The 18,167-nt window shown below is 38.4% G+C and overlaps 1 protein-coding gene across 1 annotated transcript in view; it reads left to right on the forward strand.

Moving 5' to 3' along the window:
* Positions 1-18,167, forward strand: part of LOC108095540 — a 56,614-nt gene that overhangs the window by 16,767 nt on the left and 21,680 nt on the right. The gene's annotated exons all lie outside the window — the stretch shown is intronic.

The raw sequence follows: 18,167 nt of genomic DNA on the forward strand, positions 1-18,167 counted from the left end.
CATACAAATGCCAGGATTCGTATGTGAACTTGTGTTAGGTTTCTGTTGTTGCTGTTGTTGTTGTTATTGTGACCTGTGTTGTGTTGTATTCTGTGCTTGTGGTGTTGTGTTCTGTTGTGTTGTGTCGTATAATTAAAAACCCAGAACGAACCCAGACCAAACACAGACGTGAAAGCGAGGAAGCGAAAGCAACCAGGCAGGAAATTAAATATTTACATGTGCAATTAGTAGATAAAAAATAAAACAACTGAAAGAATGGAGAGAGCAGTACGCAAAAAAATAAAACAATTGAAAAAGTGGAGAGAGAAGAGCTAAAGGAAAGTTTGCAGAGTTAAAAGGAAAGCGACAACTTCTAACAAGCTAATTAACTTAAGTCTTTTTATGTGCGAAAACCAATTAAAACTATGCTAAAACACAGTTTAAAAACTAAGTACCTTTACGTACTTATTTCTAGATTAGTTCTAGATTATTTAAAAATGTTATAATCCATTAATTAAAAAATAAAAATATACATAAAACTATTTTTCGTCTTCTATAAAAAATCCTAAAATTCAAACAAAAAACTTTCCAATTTAAATTGCAGTTTTAAAAGGTTCTTTATGTGGAAACGTGGTACTTTATTTTTGTTCAATACCCCGACACTTAAGCAGCATATTTGATTAAAAAAGCATTCATTTAATTCGATTTATGAATGGCACGTAAATCCAAATGTCGTAAAATATGATCAATTCGCATTTATCGCTGCGCCGTGAAACGTGATTAATGATTTATAGAGTTTTTCTGCCACTTAAACGCAGTTAAATATAGATATGGAATGAAATTATGTTGTGAACACTTTTTTTTTTTAAATTTCATGCTTGTTTTTTTTTTTTTTTTTGCCTCCAAAGAAGCAGTTGGTCCGTTCTTAAGCCTATCATTTGTGACAAAAATAGCCGCTCTATTTTTGTTTTTATATTTCTTGGTATTGTTTTTGTCGACCCACGCAGTTGGTTGTGTCCCAGATGGAGAGCGTGGACCACAAAAGCAATCTCATCATCGACACTTTTTGCTATTTATTTTCATTATCCCTGCTACGATTGCTCGCACTAATCAAATGACTGAGGAAAACTCGGTGGAAAACAGCAGAACAGCCAGTCGGCCGAGGCACATAATCAACGACAACAAAGTCCAAATTGAAATCAAATTGCTAAAGAGAGAGCGAGGAGGCGGCGGAAGGACATTTTCCTGGACGCGAGAGAGAGAGAGAGAGTGGGTGGTTAGTGGGTGGTAAGTGGGTGAGGAGGGGGGCTTGTCCTGCCGAAGGGAAGTGGGTGTATTCACAAGAGCAAAGAATAAAACTGGAGCATTGCTGCAACAACAAAAAAACAGGCGAGCAGCATCATTAAAATGCAATGCATCAACGCGCGATTGTCTGTGGAAAGGGAGGCGGAAAGGGGGGGAAAAGGGGGGAAGGGGGAGGTGGCCAGGGGTGATATTGTTGTTTCCATTATTTCCCAGGGGCCCCGACACGGCACTCATAATTAAACGCATTTTGTATTTAATTATGTGACGGAGCAGCGAGCCAACAAAAGGCAAACGTGGAAAATAGTTTTTAGCCGGACAGCAGGATCCTTTTCTATTTACCCCGTATCCTTTTCACTTTTCCACTTTTTCCCTTATCCCTTATCCCTTCCTGACCTCTCGCATTTTTGCATAATCGTTTTCGGAATTGAGTAAAGCCCTCAAAGGGATTACTGTCCATCCGGCAAAAATTCAACAACGGAACTGAACGGATCGGGCCAGAGCTAAAACTAAAACTCAAACTGAAGCTAAAGCTATGGCTAATACTGAAGCTAAGTCAAGAGCTCTGCCAAGCGGAAGCTGTCCAAAGGAAGCAAAAAAAAAAACAGCTCAAAATGTCAGCCAGGAGTCGAGGTCCTGCCAGCAATGAATTGGCCTCTAGTCTGGCAATTAAAGATGCTGCCAAGTGTGCTATGAAAATGTTATGCCACTGCATTTTCCCACTTCCCCATTTCCCCCATTTTTTTTTTGCCCAGTTTTCCCCTTCTTTTGGCCGAGAAATAGCCCTTAAAATTAAATTTTTTCTACCTTGGCAGCAGTAAATTCCAGCACTTGGTTGCATTTCAACATCCTAATGATGAATATACGTTGCTCGGGCAATTAATTGTTTCTTTTTTCCAGCTGCAAATAAATCGTAGTCGTAGTTGGCAATTAAGGGATCCGCCATAAAATAGTTATGACATCGAATATGCCTGGTTTCCTTCATTCCCTGGAGCTTATGTCATAAAGATGCGGATTCTCGTGGTGTCTGTGCAAATAAAAGTTATTGGCCATTTTCCCCGTTTGGCAGTTTCGGGCCTAATTTCGGCGTTAAACGCGTTAAAAGCCTGTGCCTCCAAAGGGCATCTGTCATTGGGTATAGGATTTCAGTTAAGTACTCCGTGCTTAATGTTTCTGTCAATTCAGCATGTTAATCACCTTCCACATTCGTTATACGATTATATTCGCAACGATGCTTGAAATACTAACTGCTTTTTGTGCTACCTTATTGGGTAACTTGGCCATAACTCGCATCCAGTTGTCAAGGGTTCCCTAATTGTGTAATAACTTCTTCTGCAAGGGAAACAAGTGCCTTGTTGTCGGGCTTAAAACATCCTTGTGCACACTTACCTATCAGGATCAGGATGTAACCTGAGCTGGGAGCTGCGAGCTGGGAGCTGGTAGTGTTTTACCTCGAATGCGGACATAATTGCTCCTTAATCATAGTCAATAGTGGCGGTGTTGTTTGCCCGGGAGCTTCGGGGGAAGTGCAGTAATCACACACCGCCTCCTTCAAATTATTTCATTGGCAGTTGGCGGGCTGCAGCTTCCGGTTTTTCGCCGTACTTCAACGGAAGCGAAAATACTGGCAAACACTGAAAAAATATCAAGCCATTTGCCTGAAAATTTAATTTCAAGAATATGGAAAGGGGGATTTAAAAGCGAATTTTTTAATACTACTTACAAATTTAATGAATTATTTTAACTTTCCAGTAAGTAATCTGGTAAATAATGATTATAAACATGAAAGCTAAGAATATACCTATATATTATTTAAATAATTAAAGTATTTGTTTATTATTTGATTATTTATTTGAATGCAATTACAGTGTACGCTTTATGTTACGTAGGAAAATATTAATTAGATTGCTTCAGTTTTTTTTTTGTTTGTTGTTGTTTCCGATGCCAAGGCCCCAATGAAAGTATTCAAATCAGGACTGTTATCCTTCAACGAGCAAATTATTTGGCGGCTTGTTTGTGCATAAATGGCTAGTTCATCATAAATTATACAAACAGCAGGTTGTTTCCGGTCATCTAATTTAGAGCCATTTATTCAAATGATGACGGATGCAAAGTTATGCATAAACGTTCGTTTAAATGTAAATCATCGACATTTAGGGGCTTTAAATAAAATTACATTCTAGCTGTTAATTCAATGTTTGCTTTTTAGATTAATTAGCGTCAGTTTATGAGTGAAAAACCCGACATGGTCGCCACACATCATACGGGTGAACAAATAACGTATACGCCCTGTGGGACAAAGTCTAAGTAAATACTCGTAAACCCAAAAAAAAGGCAGGAAGGGCACTTTGGCAGACTTAATTGGAGTTTAAACCCAAGATAAACTAATTTGGGGCGAAGAACACACACATACACACACACACGCACGCAACATTCGAAGCATTCGATTCGAGTTGTGAGGCTTTTGGGCCACTTCAATCACGGTTGAGAAGCACAGTTTAAGGCGCGTGAATTATGTATGGCTTGGAGGATAGAAGAGTGCGGGGATCCAAGGATTCGAGGATACGTGGAGCACACCTTCTCTGCTCGTGTGTGCCGGATTTGGGTCAGAGCCACAAAATCAATAGCGCCCCGCTTGCGGGCTCCAAAAGAATGGCAACAATAATAACAACAAAAACAACAACAACAACAATAACAAAAAAAAAAAAGAAACAAGAATGGCAAATGGCAAAGGCAGGTAAATTTTTCGTGTAGCCACACGGCTCACGAATACCTGGCCAAATCGTTTCCATTTATATGTCGTTACTTCAGTCATTTTTCAAATCAATTTTCAATTTGTATTCATAGCAAATTAGACGCGCGACTGGAGCGAAATGCAATTGCCTTGCTTTTCCTCTCTCTCTTTCTCTTTCTCTTGCTCTCTCTCTTCCTCTCTCTCGCCACTTGTCTCGAAATTGTCCTGTCGCTGCGGCCCAAGGATTTCGGCATTCGAAATTCGAGGTAGCGCAAAATCCTCACAGGAGCGTTAAGCTCGGCCCGCATTTAAGCCACGGGCGTAAGTTAATTTGTTTGGCAGGACTCTGCGACTGACCCTTATTGCCTACGTTTTTCCCTTTCCCTTTCCCTTTGCCTTTGGCTTTGGCTTTCGCTTTGGCCAAAACGAAGGGAACGGAACAAGAAGAGCGGACAAGTAACCAACGAAACAAAATGCAAACATGAAACGAAATCAACACAAAGAACTCAGCGAGAGGGGCGCAAAAGGGAAAGGGGAAAGCGGCACAAACACAACATTTTTTATGCACTCAGAAAAGGAATTTAAAAAAAAACAGAATAAAAATCGGTGGGAAAATCTTATCCTTAAAACCACACTTAAATGAGTCCCTAAAATCTCATTTAGATAAATAAATTATTTATTGTGGCTAAGAAGCAATTTGTTGTTTGTAAGATAACTAAATTTTTAATATAACAATTTTTCTGCTATATAAAAAAGAGGAATGCAACTACCTTTCTTTTTTCTTATTTTATTTTTGTTTTAAATTCCATACCCAATTTTTTTTTTAGTGTGCACGGGCATTTTGACAAGGAGCACAAGTTTAACCATCGGTGGAAATTTGTCTCTACGTTCTGTAGTGGCTTTGAGTCCTTTGTTCCGTCGACTTGCCCAATTTTAATAATATATTTCTCGCAAGGGTCGCTAGATAAGGTAATTCGTAGTTTAAAAACTTGTCAAAGCCAGGACATATTTTTAAAGCATTTAATTAATTGTACACAATTATAAAGTAGAATAATGTAATGTGGAATTTAATTTGAAAAGTTACAATTAAATTAGGCAAGCTATTGAAAGGTATAAGCGTACATAATCACAAAAGATCATGGCTAATTATATTTACATCCTTTGTGGCTTTTACCCGCACAGCGTAATAATTTCATGGGCAGCCCAAACGAGTTTATTAAAATAGTACATGCCAACGGCAGGCGCAATTCAAAACTCGAAGGGAAACAGATCCTGCCACTTGGGATTCGTTGTAATCCTGTTGCCTCGTTTGCATCGCCGGCAGAAGTGTCGAAAGAAGACCGAGAGTTCGCCACTTGGCAAAGCCTTTAAGCTGCAAGGTATTGTTTTATATTTTTAGTTATCTGCGCCACGACTGCTCGAAATCTCAAACAATATGGATAGGGCTTCAGAAGCTCAGAAAGAACCGTTGGAGAGGGTATTTTTGAAAAGTGGCCTACTCTGCGCTCTCTCATTTTTCTCTCGCCTCCACTCTCGCCTCCACTCTCGCCTTCACTCTCACCTTCACTCTTACCTCCTCTTTCATCTCCTATCTCACCTCCTCTCCCACCCATCTCTCACCACCTTCAAACCCCTCGCTCAGCCACTCTCTTACGCTCTCCCTCTCCCTTTTTTACTTTCTGCCGTTTTTGGTTTAACGCAAACAAAACAAAACGCAAAACAAACACGCACACACGCGAATGTGCTTGTGTCTGTGCCTGTATGTAGATATAAAACTTCAAAGCACACACACTTAACGTGCTCAGACACGCACTAGTACACACACGAACATGGCGGGCGGAAGCGGAAACGAAAGCGAAAGTGGAGACGGGAAGGGGAAAACTGTAAGCGGGAAGGGGTGGCGGGTGTAGCGATGGCGGCTACTTGATGTTGGTGCCACAGATTTTGTTACGCTTCGCTTTTGGCTAAGCGTTTGCTAAGCTTCGTGGATGGATGTGGAATGCCAGAGGATGGGGGGAGGTCGGTGGGCGTGCCACGGATGGTGAGGGGGTTGGGGGAACGTGATCCAGAACACGTGCCGCTGCATTCGCTGGGCGGCATTCGGCGGGTCAGCAGCACCCAGCTGAAGTGCAAATTGGTTTAGCATCCAATCATTTTTGCGAATCATCGTGAATATCCACATATCCTGCTGCTTCCTTTGCCATTTTCTGTGGCATCCTTTTTACGGCCAAAGTGTGGCTGATTGAATCCCTTGTTTGTTTTCCACATTTTAGAGGTTTTCCCTTGGGTGCCGGCGCTTACCAGCCGTAATTGTTGTATATTGCTTTGCGGTTTTATGGCTGTTGACAACTTTGATATTTGATTTCTGTTGTTTTTTCCATTTTTCCAGTTGATTAACTTAGTTCAGGCTGTGTCTTACAGTTTAATGCTTTCCACATTTAAATTACTCACATTAAGTAATCCCACATCGTTAAAAGTTTTATCCATTAAGCTTTTAACCTTTAAGCCAAAAAGCAACTTTATTTGTATCAGGTTGCATTAGCTGAGTAAAAAACTTGGCAAATACGCAAGGTACTCGTCTTACCTCCGCACTCAGTTTTTTTATTTCGTGAATTGAAATGTAACCAAGCTGGCAGAAAGTCTAATTGCAAACCACAACACAAAGCAGCGAGTCAACTTTGTCGTTTTTCAAAGCTGTTACTAAGTTGTTGGCACACATTCCCCGTTATTCTCTGTTCTTCCCGCACTTTTCCCTTTCTCGAAGAAGTTGGCCAAGGCAAACTTCCAACTTCTAACCAACCGGCATGCCTGAAGGCACTCTCACGCACACAAACAAACACACCAGAAGACAGGATGCGACATCCTGCACACACACACACACACCAACACACAAACACACTTTCGTGTTTGTACAGCTGCGGCTCATTTGATCGGTGGACTTGGCCAATTGACGGTGGAGGAGACTTTGTGCGTAAATATTTCCCAAAATGTTTGCTAATTTGACTCCTCGGATCCCCTGCATCCTTTGCCCAGCTGCTCGTTACCATTTGTTTTTCCAAGCCAAGGCGAAACTTGCCACCGACCAACATAATTAAAACCGGAAACGACCGACTGGCAGCCCAAAAATTTACTTGCGAGCATTTCCATTGCCTACTTATGCGGGCACGAAACTCCAATCAGTATGCGCATTAAAAGCCTCAAATCAGGATAAGTCGATGGCTGGTAGCTTACTTCTACTTCATAGCCACTGAGTCCTTGGTTGATTTTTTCGGCTTAGAAGAGAGAAAAATGTGTTACGTATTCAAAGCATCAAATCTCTGTCAATTTGTTTTCAAACATTGATTGATCCTTATTGAATTTATTAAATTTACCGAAGAGCAGAGAATCCGAAAGTCTCTGATAAGTTTGAAAGTTATATGTTGTGAAAAGTTGCCCTTGAATTATTTAGCATTGTATGTAAATCATAAAAGGATAATACTCATACGCACTGTTTCCTTTTATTTCATGTTTTATACACCTTGATTCAAAAATATTATCAAGCTGTATTTATTTGATGATTCTGAAAGAGATTATTCATATAAAAAATGCTCTTGATGAAAAAGATTTGAAAACACTTCATTACCTTGACTTAAAATTTGTTACTCATACGCACTGTTTCCTTTGCCGAATGTTTTATATTCTTTTATACGATAAGCTATTAAGCTGTATTAAAATGTTGATTCTTAAAGAGACAATTTAAATTAGCAAAAGTTTTCTTGTTCAAGAAAAATGAAAAACATTTCTACGTAATTATTAACCCAACTTAAAAGTTATTTGCATTAAATGTAACGTGACAAACTTCTTAATCGAGTGAATTGGCTGGGACTGGACTGGTAAATCAATACGTGTAGAGCCGCTGTGGCTTCTCCGCTCCCAAGTTCAAGTGCTCAAAAACTTTCGCTCTCATTTGGCAGTTCCACACTCGTTTTGGCCATAAACGGCCAACTGTCGTTAAATATACATGAGGGCACCCCGAACGCATAAATTGCCATTTAATGAGTGCGTATGCGTGAGGGTGAGCAACATGTACTACGAGTATATACTCGTACAATCGGACTCCATTCCATTACCGGGAAATTCGCTTTGTGCGCCAAAGACTTTTAGCCCGGCTAACAAGTTTGTTCCATTTTCCTAGGCGGCTGGCATTTTGAGTTATTAATAAACAGAGTGTCGCTCACACACACACACACACACATATACACACACACAACGTTGCGACATGTGGCACACACTCGTTTGGGTTCACATCAATATTTACTCTGGCCAAGTAATTGATAGCTTATTGATTTACATGCACGGGAAGCACCTTTCTCTCTATTCCTTCGCCTTCTTGCTTTCTCCTTTCTCCCTTCTCCTTTCTCCCTTTTTTCCTTTCTGGCCTTCACTACTTTCCATTGGGCTCGCAGCCTTCACCTGAATGCCTATACGTATAGACTTGCATTATACTTGTATTATATATAAGTTACTCGCAGAACTCAGCTGACTTGTAATCTTGCACGGGTGCAGCTATCAGTCGGCAAACATTTCAAACCGAAGGGGAAAGAAGTTCAAGTTTAGCTAGGAGCAGCTTATCTCTTGCACTGGGAAAAAGAAACTTACTGCTTAAAACTCTTTTAAAATTAATCCAAATATAAAGAAGCTATTAACAAAGTAGCAAAGATTAAATACAACATCGTAAAACTCTTTTACAATAAATACGAATATAAAAAAATAATAAACAAAGTAGCATTGAAAAAATAGACCAATTTAAAACTCTTTTGAAATAATTACAAATTTGAAAAAACATTGATAAAGTGGCAAACATTTATTAAATTATAGGAACTATAAATATGACAAATATCTACATTAAAAATTTACCTTGCTTTTAATTTGCAAGTATGAAAAAAAGGTTCGCATTTATTTCAATTACATTTTGTATAATCCAGAGCAAAAGTGTTTCATTTATTGCTGAAGGATGCAGAGTATATCCGTCAATATAAATATAAACAGCATAAAAATCACTTCTTAATAACATAACAATGCTGGATAAATTGTGAAAAAATATTCGATTCAATTTGAAAGGCTTATTAACACAATCTGGGGAAAAGCCAGTGACAAATTGTTTACAATGCGTTGAGGCGAACAAATTAAGGTAATTGCATTTACCTTTGAACCTCTGAGCCAGAAAAAAAGCCCAAACCCTGTTATTCAGCATGAATACAAAATTATTGCTGGATTTTGGCAAAATTTTTTTTTATTTTGCTGCTCGACTCCGGTGATAAATACTTTTTGTGCGAATTCATAGCCTGGAATATTTAATTCTGACACCGGCAGCTGGCTTACATCTTTCTCCATGTTTTCCCAGGATAAACAAGTGGGCGGAGATGGCAAAGTGGGCGGGGCAGGAGACAGCTGACTGATTAAGGCGCAATTGGAAGCTGTCTCAGCTGACTCAGCTGCTGATGATGATGGGCTTTGCCAGTTTTCCCGCAAAATACAAAAATCCCCCAAAGCCACACACACGCACACCAAGTTTTCCCCTCCCCCCCAAAATCCACTTCCCAACGATTCCCTTCGCTCCTTTAAGGACTCCGCTGTCTCTGCAAGGACTGCCCTAGGCTCAGAACTCATTAAATTACAATAAAAATAATATAACACACACACACTCACACAAAAGAAGGAAGACCGAAATACCCACCGGAAACTCACATAAATCTCGTCATAAGAATCCCAAGCAAAAAAAAAGAAAGAAAGAAATTTCGGAAACCTTAACAACAAAACCATTTTGTGGTCGGGGATGAAGCATTTGAGGTTGCCAGTCTCGCAAACAAAAAATAATTTAATAATTCATTCGCATTTTGCCAATATTAATTCACTTACTCTTATTAAATTACTTTTTTAATTTAAACTTTTATTCGAGCACGCTATTTGCTGAAATTCCAACGGCTTGGGGTAAATGGAAAAACAAATAAAAAGAATCACCTTTAACAGGGAATTAAATCGCTTATTGACACTACTAAGTAAATATTCTTTCACATAACAATCGATTGCATTCGCAGTTGCAAATGAAATGAAGGAAAATTATAGGAAAACCTCAAACGATTCGGGCTTTTTCCATTTATTGACTTCCCTGTTTACACAATTCCCTTGAATCTCGTTTGTTAAAATCCAACAAATGAGTGAGTCATTAAAAAAATGTAACGATATTAAAAATTTGTAATAGCCTGCAGCTACATTTGAACAAATAATGGCAGTTTTGGCTGATATTTACTGGCAACCGCTTAATTCGATATTAAGCGGTTTCACTCACAAAAAGCATATTTGCATGTTTCCAGCAAAAAATAGATAAATGTGTATAAAATGGCCTGGAGGCAAATGTATATTTATTGTATAAAACATATTTGCAATTCCGTAAATGCGGCTTTTTAACAACCATGTAATTCAAGTGGCCTGTATTATAAGTAAACCTTCAGATAAGTTGTTCGGTTAATTAAATGAAAGCCAACATAAAGTGCAGATCATTGCTACCCATCTACATCCTCTTCCCCGATCCTTAGATCAACGAAACCCAACTCTGCAAATATGTAAAAAACGAGAGAAGCAAATAAAAACACCATTCAACATTTGTGTACAAAGGCAAACAAGCGAAAAGAGCGACAAGAATGGGGAAAAAGAGCAAAAACTTTTCATTTTATGACGCATTAAAATAAAAGGTCGTAAAAGTAAAACGGCATAAAACCCGAATCGAATCACAAACGCGAAAAAACCAACAAGAATACAACAAACAGCTTCAATAGACAAGATGCAAGGGGGATCCAAAAAAAAGTAAACAGACAAACAAACAAACAAATAAATAAACAAACGGGCAAACAAAGAAAACAAACGGATATGTATAATACTAAAAAACACTAAATGTTTATATATATATATACTTTATATATAGTCTCAGTCATAAAAACTGGAGTCGCTCTTCAGTTTAAATCAAATCAAATGATATGAAATGAAACGAGTTCGCATAGCACGCATACGCACTGGTGTACAGTTAAAGTGAAAAGTAAATTATGTACATATAAATACGTGTATTTGTGCCCCTGTATATTTAGCCATCTGGGGATTACGGTGGCGTCCATTGAGCCACGTGTGCGGCAACTCTTTGTCACCTTACCACAAACACACACACACACACACACATACATAAATCCCACTGTTTGCTGCTGATGATATAATATACTGATGATGTTTTATTGCCACAAAGCAGAAGCAGCAGCTGCAGCAGTTTGAGCAGCTTGAGTAGCCAGGAAAGCCAGGATAGCCAAAATGGCCAAAAGGACATGAATAACCAGAAGGGGGAGAATGGCCAAAGGGAGGAGGAGAGTAACCAGAACGAGATGAATGGTCAGAATAACCAGAGGGATCAGGCAACCAGCATGAGTTTGAATGTCTGCAGCCATCACTATCGCCTGGGAAGATTGGCCCATTTCATCGAGATGCTGCCGTTGGGCAGGAGTGTCAGCACCACCAAGATACCAACGCCCACTCAGCGATCCGTGTCCACCACCCTGGGCAGTCCGCATTTGAGCAGCTCGCTGCTGGACATGCCATCGGCCAGTGGCAACATGCAGCAGTCGCTCAGCTTCCACAGCGAAGAGATGCTGGTCAATCTGCAGACCGGCGAGGAGCTCGATCTGCCCTCCAGGTAGTTGGTTCTACCCACCAGCCTTCCCCTTCCCCTTCCCCTTCGAGGAACCCTTATCCCTAACCTCCCTTATACCCTGAAAACAAAAACCAGAGAGAGAGAGACACTTAGGGACACCAGACACCCCGCACAACAGCATCTGTGCTCGGGCCACTCGGGCGCATACTTAATGTCCTGCTTAACAGCAAGGAGCAACATAATCAAGGAAAGAACAATAAAAACAGCGAGCAAAATATTCTGATGGCGGGTGGATGTCGAGGCGAGTACAGAGGGGGCATGCACTCAGAGAAAATTTCCATTTTTATGGCTGCAAATGATTTATTGGCTAACTAAAAACATTTTGCAAAATTCCAAATCGAAGTATTGAAAACCCTTCCCAAGTATCTTTAACAATTTGTTTAGCAAGCATATATTTCTGATTTTATAAATATATAAATAATAAATCTAAATAGACCTAAGCTATTTTTAATACCTTTTAAAATTATAAATGTACATTATATTCTGAAATAAGCGACTATCTTTAAATACCTTATGCATGTATTGATATTTACTATAGTTAGACTAAGTTATTTATCGTTTTGATAATCTTAATAAATAAGTTGGTCACCAATATCAACATAATAAGCTTTTGCTTTAAAAGTATTAACATTTAATTGGAGCTTAGAGTAAACAATAAGGTCAAATTACGTAATCCAATCTTAGTATTTCTACAATTTTAATATTAATAATAATAATAATAAAATAAAAGTAGATTACAAATAAATGTTATGAAGAGCCCAATAAAATCACATGTATATCCCATTTTCAAATAATTGACTGCACGTACGACTTGATATGTATTTAATCAAATTCACGTTTACATTTGGGAATTGGCTCCGTTGACAATTGCTTAGATATGCACACCCCTTTTTCCCTTTTATTTATTTGAAGGCATTTTTCCAGAATTATGTAAACACACGCCATTCGTGCGTGAATGTGTTGTGTATCTATTCCAGGCTTTGTTTTTAGTTATGATTATTTATTACCTACCTTTCTGGCTTGTCAGACACAAGCACACACATTTCTTTTGCTCCGACCCTTTTAGCAAAAACTGAAGAAAACTGAATTAAGATAGACACACGAAAAGTCGAGCAAAGACTTCAAAGTTTTCGTTATCTCAGCGCCAAACTGGGAAATTATCTTCTTGTGATTTTCCAAGGTCGACAGCTGAACTTTGAAGTGTCTTCCCAAGCTCTTTCTTAAGCTAAGAAGGCAAATTTATTAAAGCAAAAACTGTGTAACAGGTAAAAGCAAGTGTTTTTGACTTCATAAAAGAAGATATTTATTATGAAAAGCAAATACATTTTTTTTTAGTGCAGTTACTATGTAAAATTGCTGCCTTTTGTCTTTGTAATTGAATCAAAGTTCATATTGCAGTGAACAGTAGAATTTGAGCTGAAAGACATGATTACATTTTTTAGATAGCAACCTCACTTTTGCAATCACAGGATCTCAAGGATCCAAGGGTCTAATTAAAGTCCAACCTGAAATTCAATACAACAAAAACTTGTTGCATGCGAGGGTGAATTAAGTTCTCCTCAAATCAGGAAAGCAACTTCCACAACGCACACTTATCAATATCAATGAAAACAATAGGATGGTCTGAAAATCAAAGCATAAAAGCAGATTTGTTGGGGAATGGGACCTCAGAACCTGTCTATCTGGATATCTGTATACCTTTATATATTAATATCTGACTATCTGCTGGATTGCCACCAAAAATACTCAACTGTCTTTCAGTTCAGAACTTGAGCACGCGAACCACCTTTTGTCGCGATGAGAAATTGGTTGTGGTGGTGGTATTGGTGGTGGTGTTGCTGGTGATGTGGTGGTGGTGTAGGTGGTGGTTTAGGTGGTGGTGTAGAAGCATTGGGGATAAGTGGATTAGGCGACAGTGGCCGAGAGCCACGAGCTGGCCGCCCATTTGGGTCACCACTAAACGTGTTTTTCCGAGCCAAATTAAATTTCAATTCCGGGGAAAATGAAGTAATTATCCCGTTTAGACCCCTGTGCATGTAAGCCCATCAAAGTAACACGCCAAACTGACGTCTTAATTGGTATTTCACTAGTTTCCCCGTTTGATGCACTTGTCAGCTACGTTTTCCCAGGAATTTAAGGGAACTGAAGGGCTGACATTGACACTCAAAGTCGCTTTGATTTGGTCTGGAAAAGCAGGAGAATTTTGACTTGCAAGTGAAAAATAAGAAAAATAAATAAAATTCTACTTGAAGAAGTGTTTTTAGATTTTGTGTTAAATATAAACGTGGAAAATTAGGGCTTGGATTTTACATTTTGTTTTTCTTGAGTAAATACAATGCATGAAGTGTTAAGCAAATTTTGTTAATAACTTTTTTATTTTTTTTTATTTTATTATTTGTTTTGTATTTTCTAAGATAAATACAATTCTTTGAGTAGATACTTGCATTAAATTAAAACCAAATACTCGAGTAATTTAGTACTTTATACGAATATTATTTTTATATATGAATAGCTTATCAAACGTACTTTCAACTTTTTATTTCCTTGTGTCATATTTTGTATTTCAAGTTATTTTTACATTTCAACAAATCAGTTCATCAAGAATCCCAGACAAACGGGGCAAATTGAGCCACATTCCCGAACTTGAGCTCGAATTGCGGCGGACTCGTCGTTGCACTCGGTGCATGTTTGACCATAATGAGATGTCGCCTTTTGGCATTTGACACCGCCTCGTCGGGTTTTCCGCCTTCATCAATCACGGCGACATGCGGCAAATGAATTAATTACAGCCCGCCTGCTCCTGATGAATAGCAGGTGAATAATGAATGTACCGACCAACCGGCAAAATGAATAAATCGAATTAGCGGCGAGCGTTTTCGCGGAATCAGAGAATCTGAGTGGGTTTTCAGGGTCAGTCGGCTATATGGACATGGGAATGCAATTAAGTGGACAGGAGATGCGGGATGCAGGATGCCGGATGCAGGATGAGATCATTTGACCTTGGCTCCTGCACAAGGACAACAAGGACTGGCCGCAAATCATCTGGGAACAAAGTAGTTTATTCGACCTTGGCTTCCGTTGACATTGCACTCATTCGATTTGCCCTTTTCCGCATCGCAAATCCGATTTGATTTCCTGCGTTCTGCATTAAGTACTCGATACTCGATACTCGGTACTCGGTACTCGATACTGTGTACTCTTTATGCTGCATTCTGCATTCCGTATCCTTCATCCTGCATTCATCCTTCGGCCGTTAATTGCATCACAACGGCAACATGTGGCACTCAGGCGGTGGCAATATATCTCGACTTTCCCAGCAGCCATCGATCAACCGCTGTCGCAGTTTCGGATTATCCGAATGTGGGTGGCTCAACTCGAATCGCAAAATGCGGAATTGTTTTCCTAGTTCTCAGTGTCATTAGACTGAGATTCATTGCTGTCACTTCGTTCTATCTTCATCCAACAAAGAGTCCACCTGCCAGTAATCGAATGTCAACAGGATGTTCCCCGGGGTATCAGTATTAGTTTTTATACAAAAGTGGGCCAGCTCTTATAAAAGTGAGTAGCTTAATTGAATGCATATTTAAACAATTTGTGTGCTGCAAATATTAATGCAAAAAAATACTGCAATTAACAAATAATGCCAGCTTTTCCTTCACATTCCGAGGAGTTAATTTATTTCAATTAAATCATATTTATCCTTATCCTTCCCAATAAATTACTCCTTTAAATCATCTTTCCTTTAATGCAGCGGTCACCTGGCCGCAAATTAAATTTAAATTTCAAGGCAAAGGGCAAATACACTGAAAAGAAACAGGATATCATTAGAAAGAGATTGCCTGGGGATCGTTTACTCCAATTTTCTTTTAATGATGAGGAAGTAATATTGAAAATTGACATTCCATTTGAAAAGGTGTTTATAATTTTGTTTATAAAACTTAGACATTAATTTTTGTAATAGATATTATGATGTAAATGTTTCCAAATTGAATAAAACCAACTATCCCTGTTTTCCTGGCTGCCTGACAGTCGAAAAATTCAAAGACGAAGTCTCGCAAGAGAAATAATTGTGGAAACAAGAAACTTAATATCGAGCTCGCAAACTTTTTGCGTAAAGGTAAACAGTCGAATTTGGATTTAATTAAAACTTGTGCTTACATTCATTTCGCATTTCGGGTTAAAACCCGACTTCACTTCGGAAATGTTTTTTTTGTTCAGCCCATTGTGCAAAAAGTGATTCTGTTCCCGCTGCATCGAAATCTCGAATTGCAGTTTTAATCAGGACATCGCCTGATGCCTCCACCACCTCCAAAAACACACAGATTTTCCAGGGAATTTTGAATTATTTGGCTTTCGAACAGAGCAAATGAATTTGGAGAAAGGAGGCGAGGAAAGCCCTGTAAAGTGAAACTTTCACCAAAACCCCGAAAGTCGGTGTCTCATTAAATTTTAACCCTAAGCTGAGATAAAATGCTGTTTGTGTTTTATGTCGGCTCAAATGGCAGCACTTTAGAATTCGTTGCAAAAATGTTTTTCTAATTCTGTGGAAAAATACCTTTAAATATTTACCTTAAAAGATAGAGGCTTTTGTTTTAAATATCGATTAGAAAATTCTATATTTATTATATTTATTTTATTTTCTTTCTATCTTTTTTCAAAATTTTTTTAAGCAAGTCAAACAATCAAAACCAACAATTTGTAAATTTCAATTCATCAAATCTAGAATGTCTACCTCTTTCATGGGGGATCCTTGGTTTTTGGTCCTCGGTGGTGGTCGCCACCCAACTTATCTGCATTCGTGGGCGTTTTATTTCACTCGGCAGATATTTTAATTGCGTATTTCTGGTTGCCAAGCTGGCATCTGGCAAACTGAGAAAACCCTCTGGGAAAACGAAAGGGGGGCAGGGGAAAAAGGTGAAGGGAAATTCTATTCCCTGGATGCAAAATGCAGAATGCAGCACCTGCTAATTGGCCACCTGTCACCAACAGTCAGCTGATTCCGAATAAATCATGAGCTCTGCATTTTCCCCATTTTTTCCTACGTTTTTTTCAGAGACGCAAACTTCGAGTGACAGGTTGTTGCTACTTAAATGGTTCGAAATCTGTTTCCATGAGTACATTGTGGGCTTTCGAGCGTCCATTTCCATTTGCATCAAAGCAGCTTATTGGATTAAAACTAGAAAAAGGCTTTAAAAAATATTATTTCGTTAATTTGTTGCGATATCCATGAAGTCGAATAACTGAATGTATGTGTAAACTAATTAAATTAATTAAGTTCCAATGAACTTCATTAAAAAATTAAAGCTTTTTAATTTATTTATCTATTGGCAATGCCATTAGTTGGACTTGGATTGGATTATTTAAACGGCTTCAGTGAACTAAATTAAAAAGGCAGAGCTTTAATAGTTAAAAGTAAGCTAAGATTGGTTTTATTTAAAAATCATAGATTATGGATTTATTCAACAAGTATTTAAAAATTGGATTGGTTAAAAATCTAAGCTATTGCATTTATTCAACCATTAGAAATGCCACCAATTTGATTTCAGCACAAGTAAATTATTGAAATATTTAGACAGCTTGTGAGCTTAAGTTGGCTTTATTCAGAACTACACAACTCGTAAACAAATGCAAATGCCACTGCCAATGTATTTATTTAACTTGTAGAAAAGCAAGCTCTCTATTTTTATTTTGGGAAAAAAAGGTATTTGAAAAATTGATTTCGGTAGGTAGCACTATTCGAGAAACTTTCTATCTCGTATATTTAGAAAATACCCTTGACTTAACTGAAACTTAAAGCAATTTGGAATGCATCTAGAAAATACTCCCAATTTAAATGGAACTAAAAGGAACATGAAACATATATTTGTGTGTGTTTTGGCCACCTTTGAGGGCCAGAATGTGAACCAGAATGTTGTCAGACCGCAGTTTCAGTCAGCCTCTTTGGACCTGCGGCCGAGGGACAAATTCATTGTCCTGCGAGGACGAATTCCACATTGTCTGGTTGGGAAATGTTGCGAAAATCAGAAGGCCAACTGGTTGAATCTCTCTGTGGAAGCGGCGATAATTGTCAATTGAGTGCATTCTAATTTGTGCCACAAAATGCCTCAAAACCCTGAGGCAAGGAACCCAATTGAGGAAACCCAATAATGAGCGACGTGTGAATAGCAGCTCGTTGTGGTAATCAAACTCGATCTCAATGTTGCATCAGTAATTAATTAATGCCGACCCGCGGGGTTGCCCAAGCAGCGGTCATCACTGTACCAGTATTTGTCAAATGCATTTGTGGTCTTTCAGAATATGGCAACTCATGGTATTTGGAGCTTATGATAATAATTTAAATTAATAATTATTGAATAAATAAATTAAGAATATTAGTTATAAATCAATGGTAGTTTTTTAAACAGTTTTTAAATATTTTAA

Source organism: Drosophila ficusphila, unplaced genomic scaffold (assembly GCF_018152265.1).
Source record: "Drosophila ficusphila isolate 14025-0441.05 unplaced genomic scaffold, ASM1815226v1 contig_198, whole genome shotgun sequence".
NCBI classification, from domain to species: Eukaryota; Metazoa; Arthropoda; class Insecta; order Diptera; family Drosophilidae; genus Drosophila; species Drosophila ficusphila.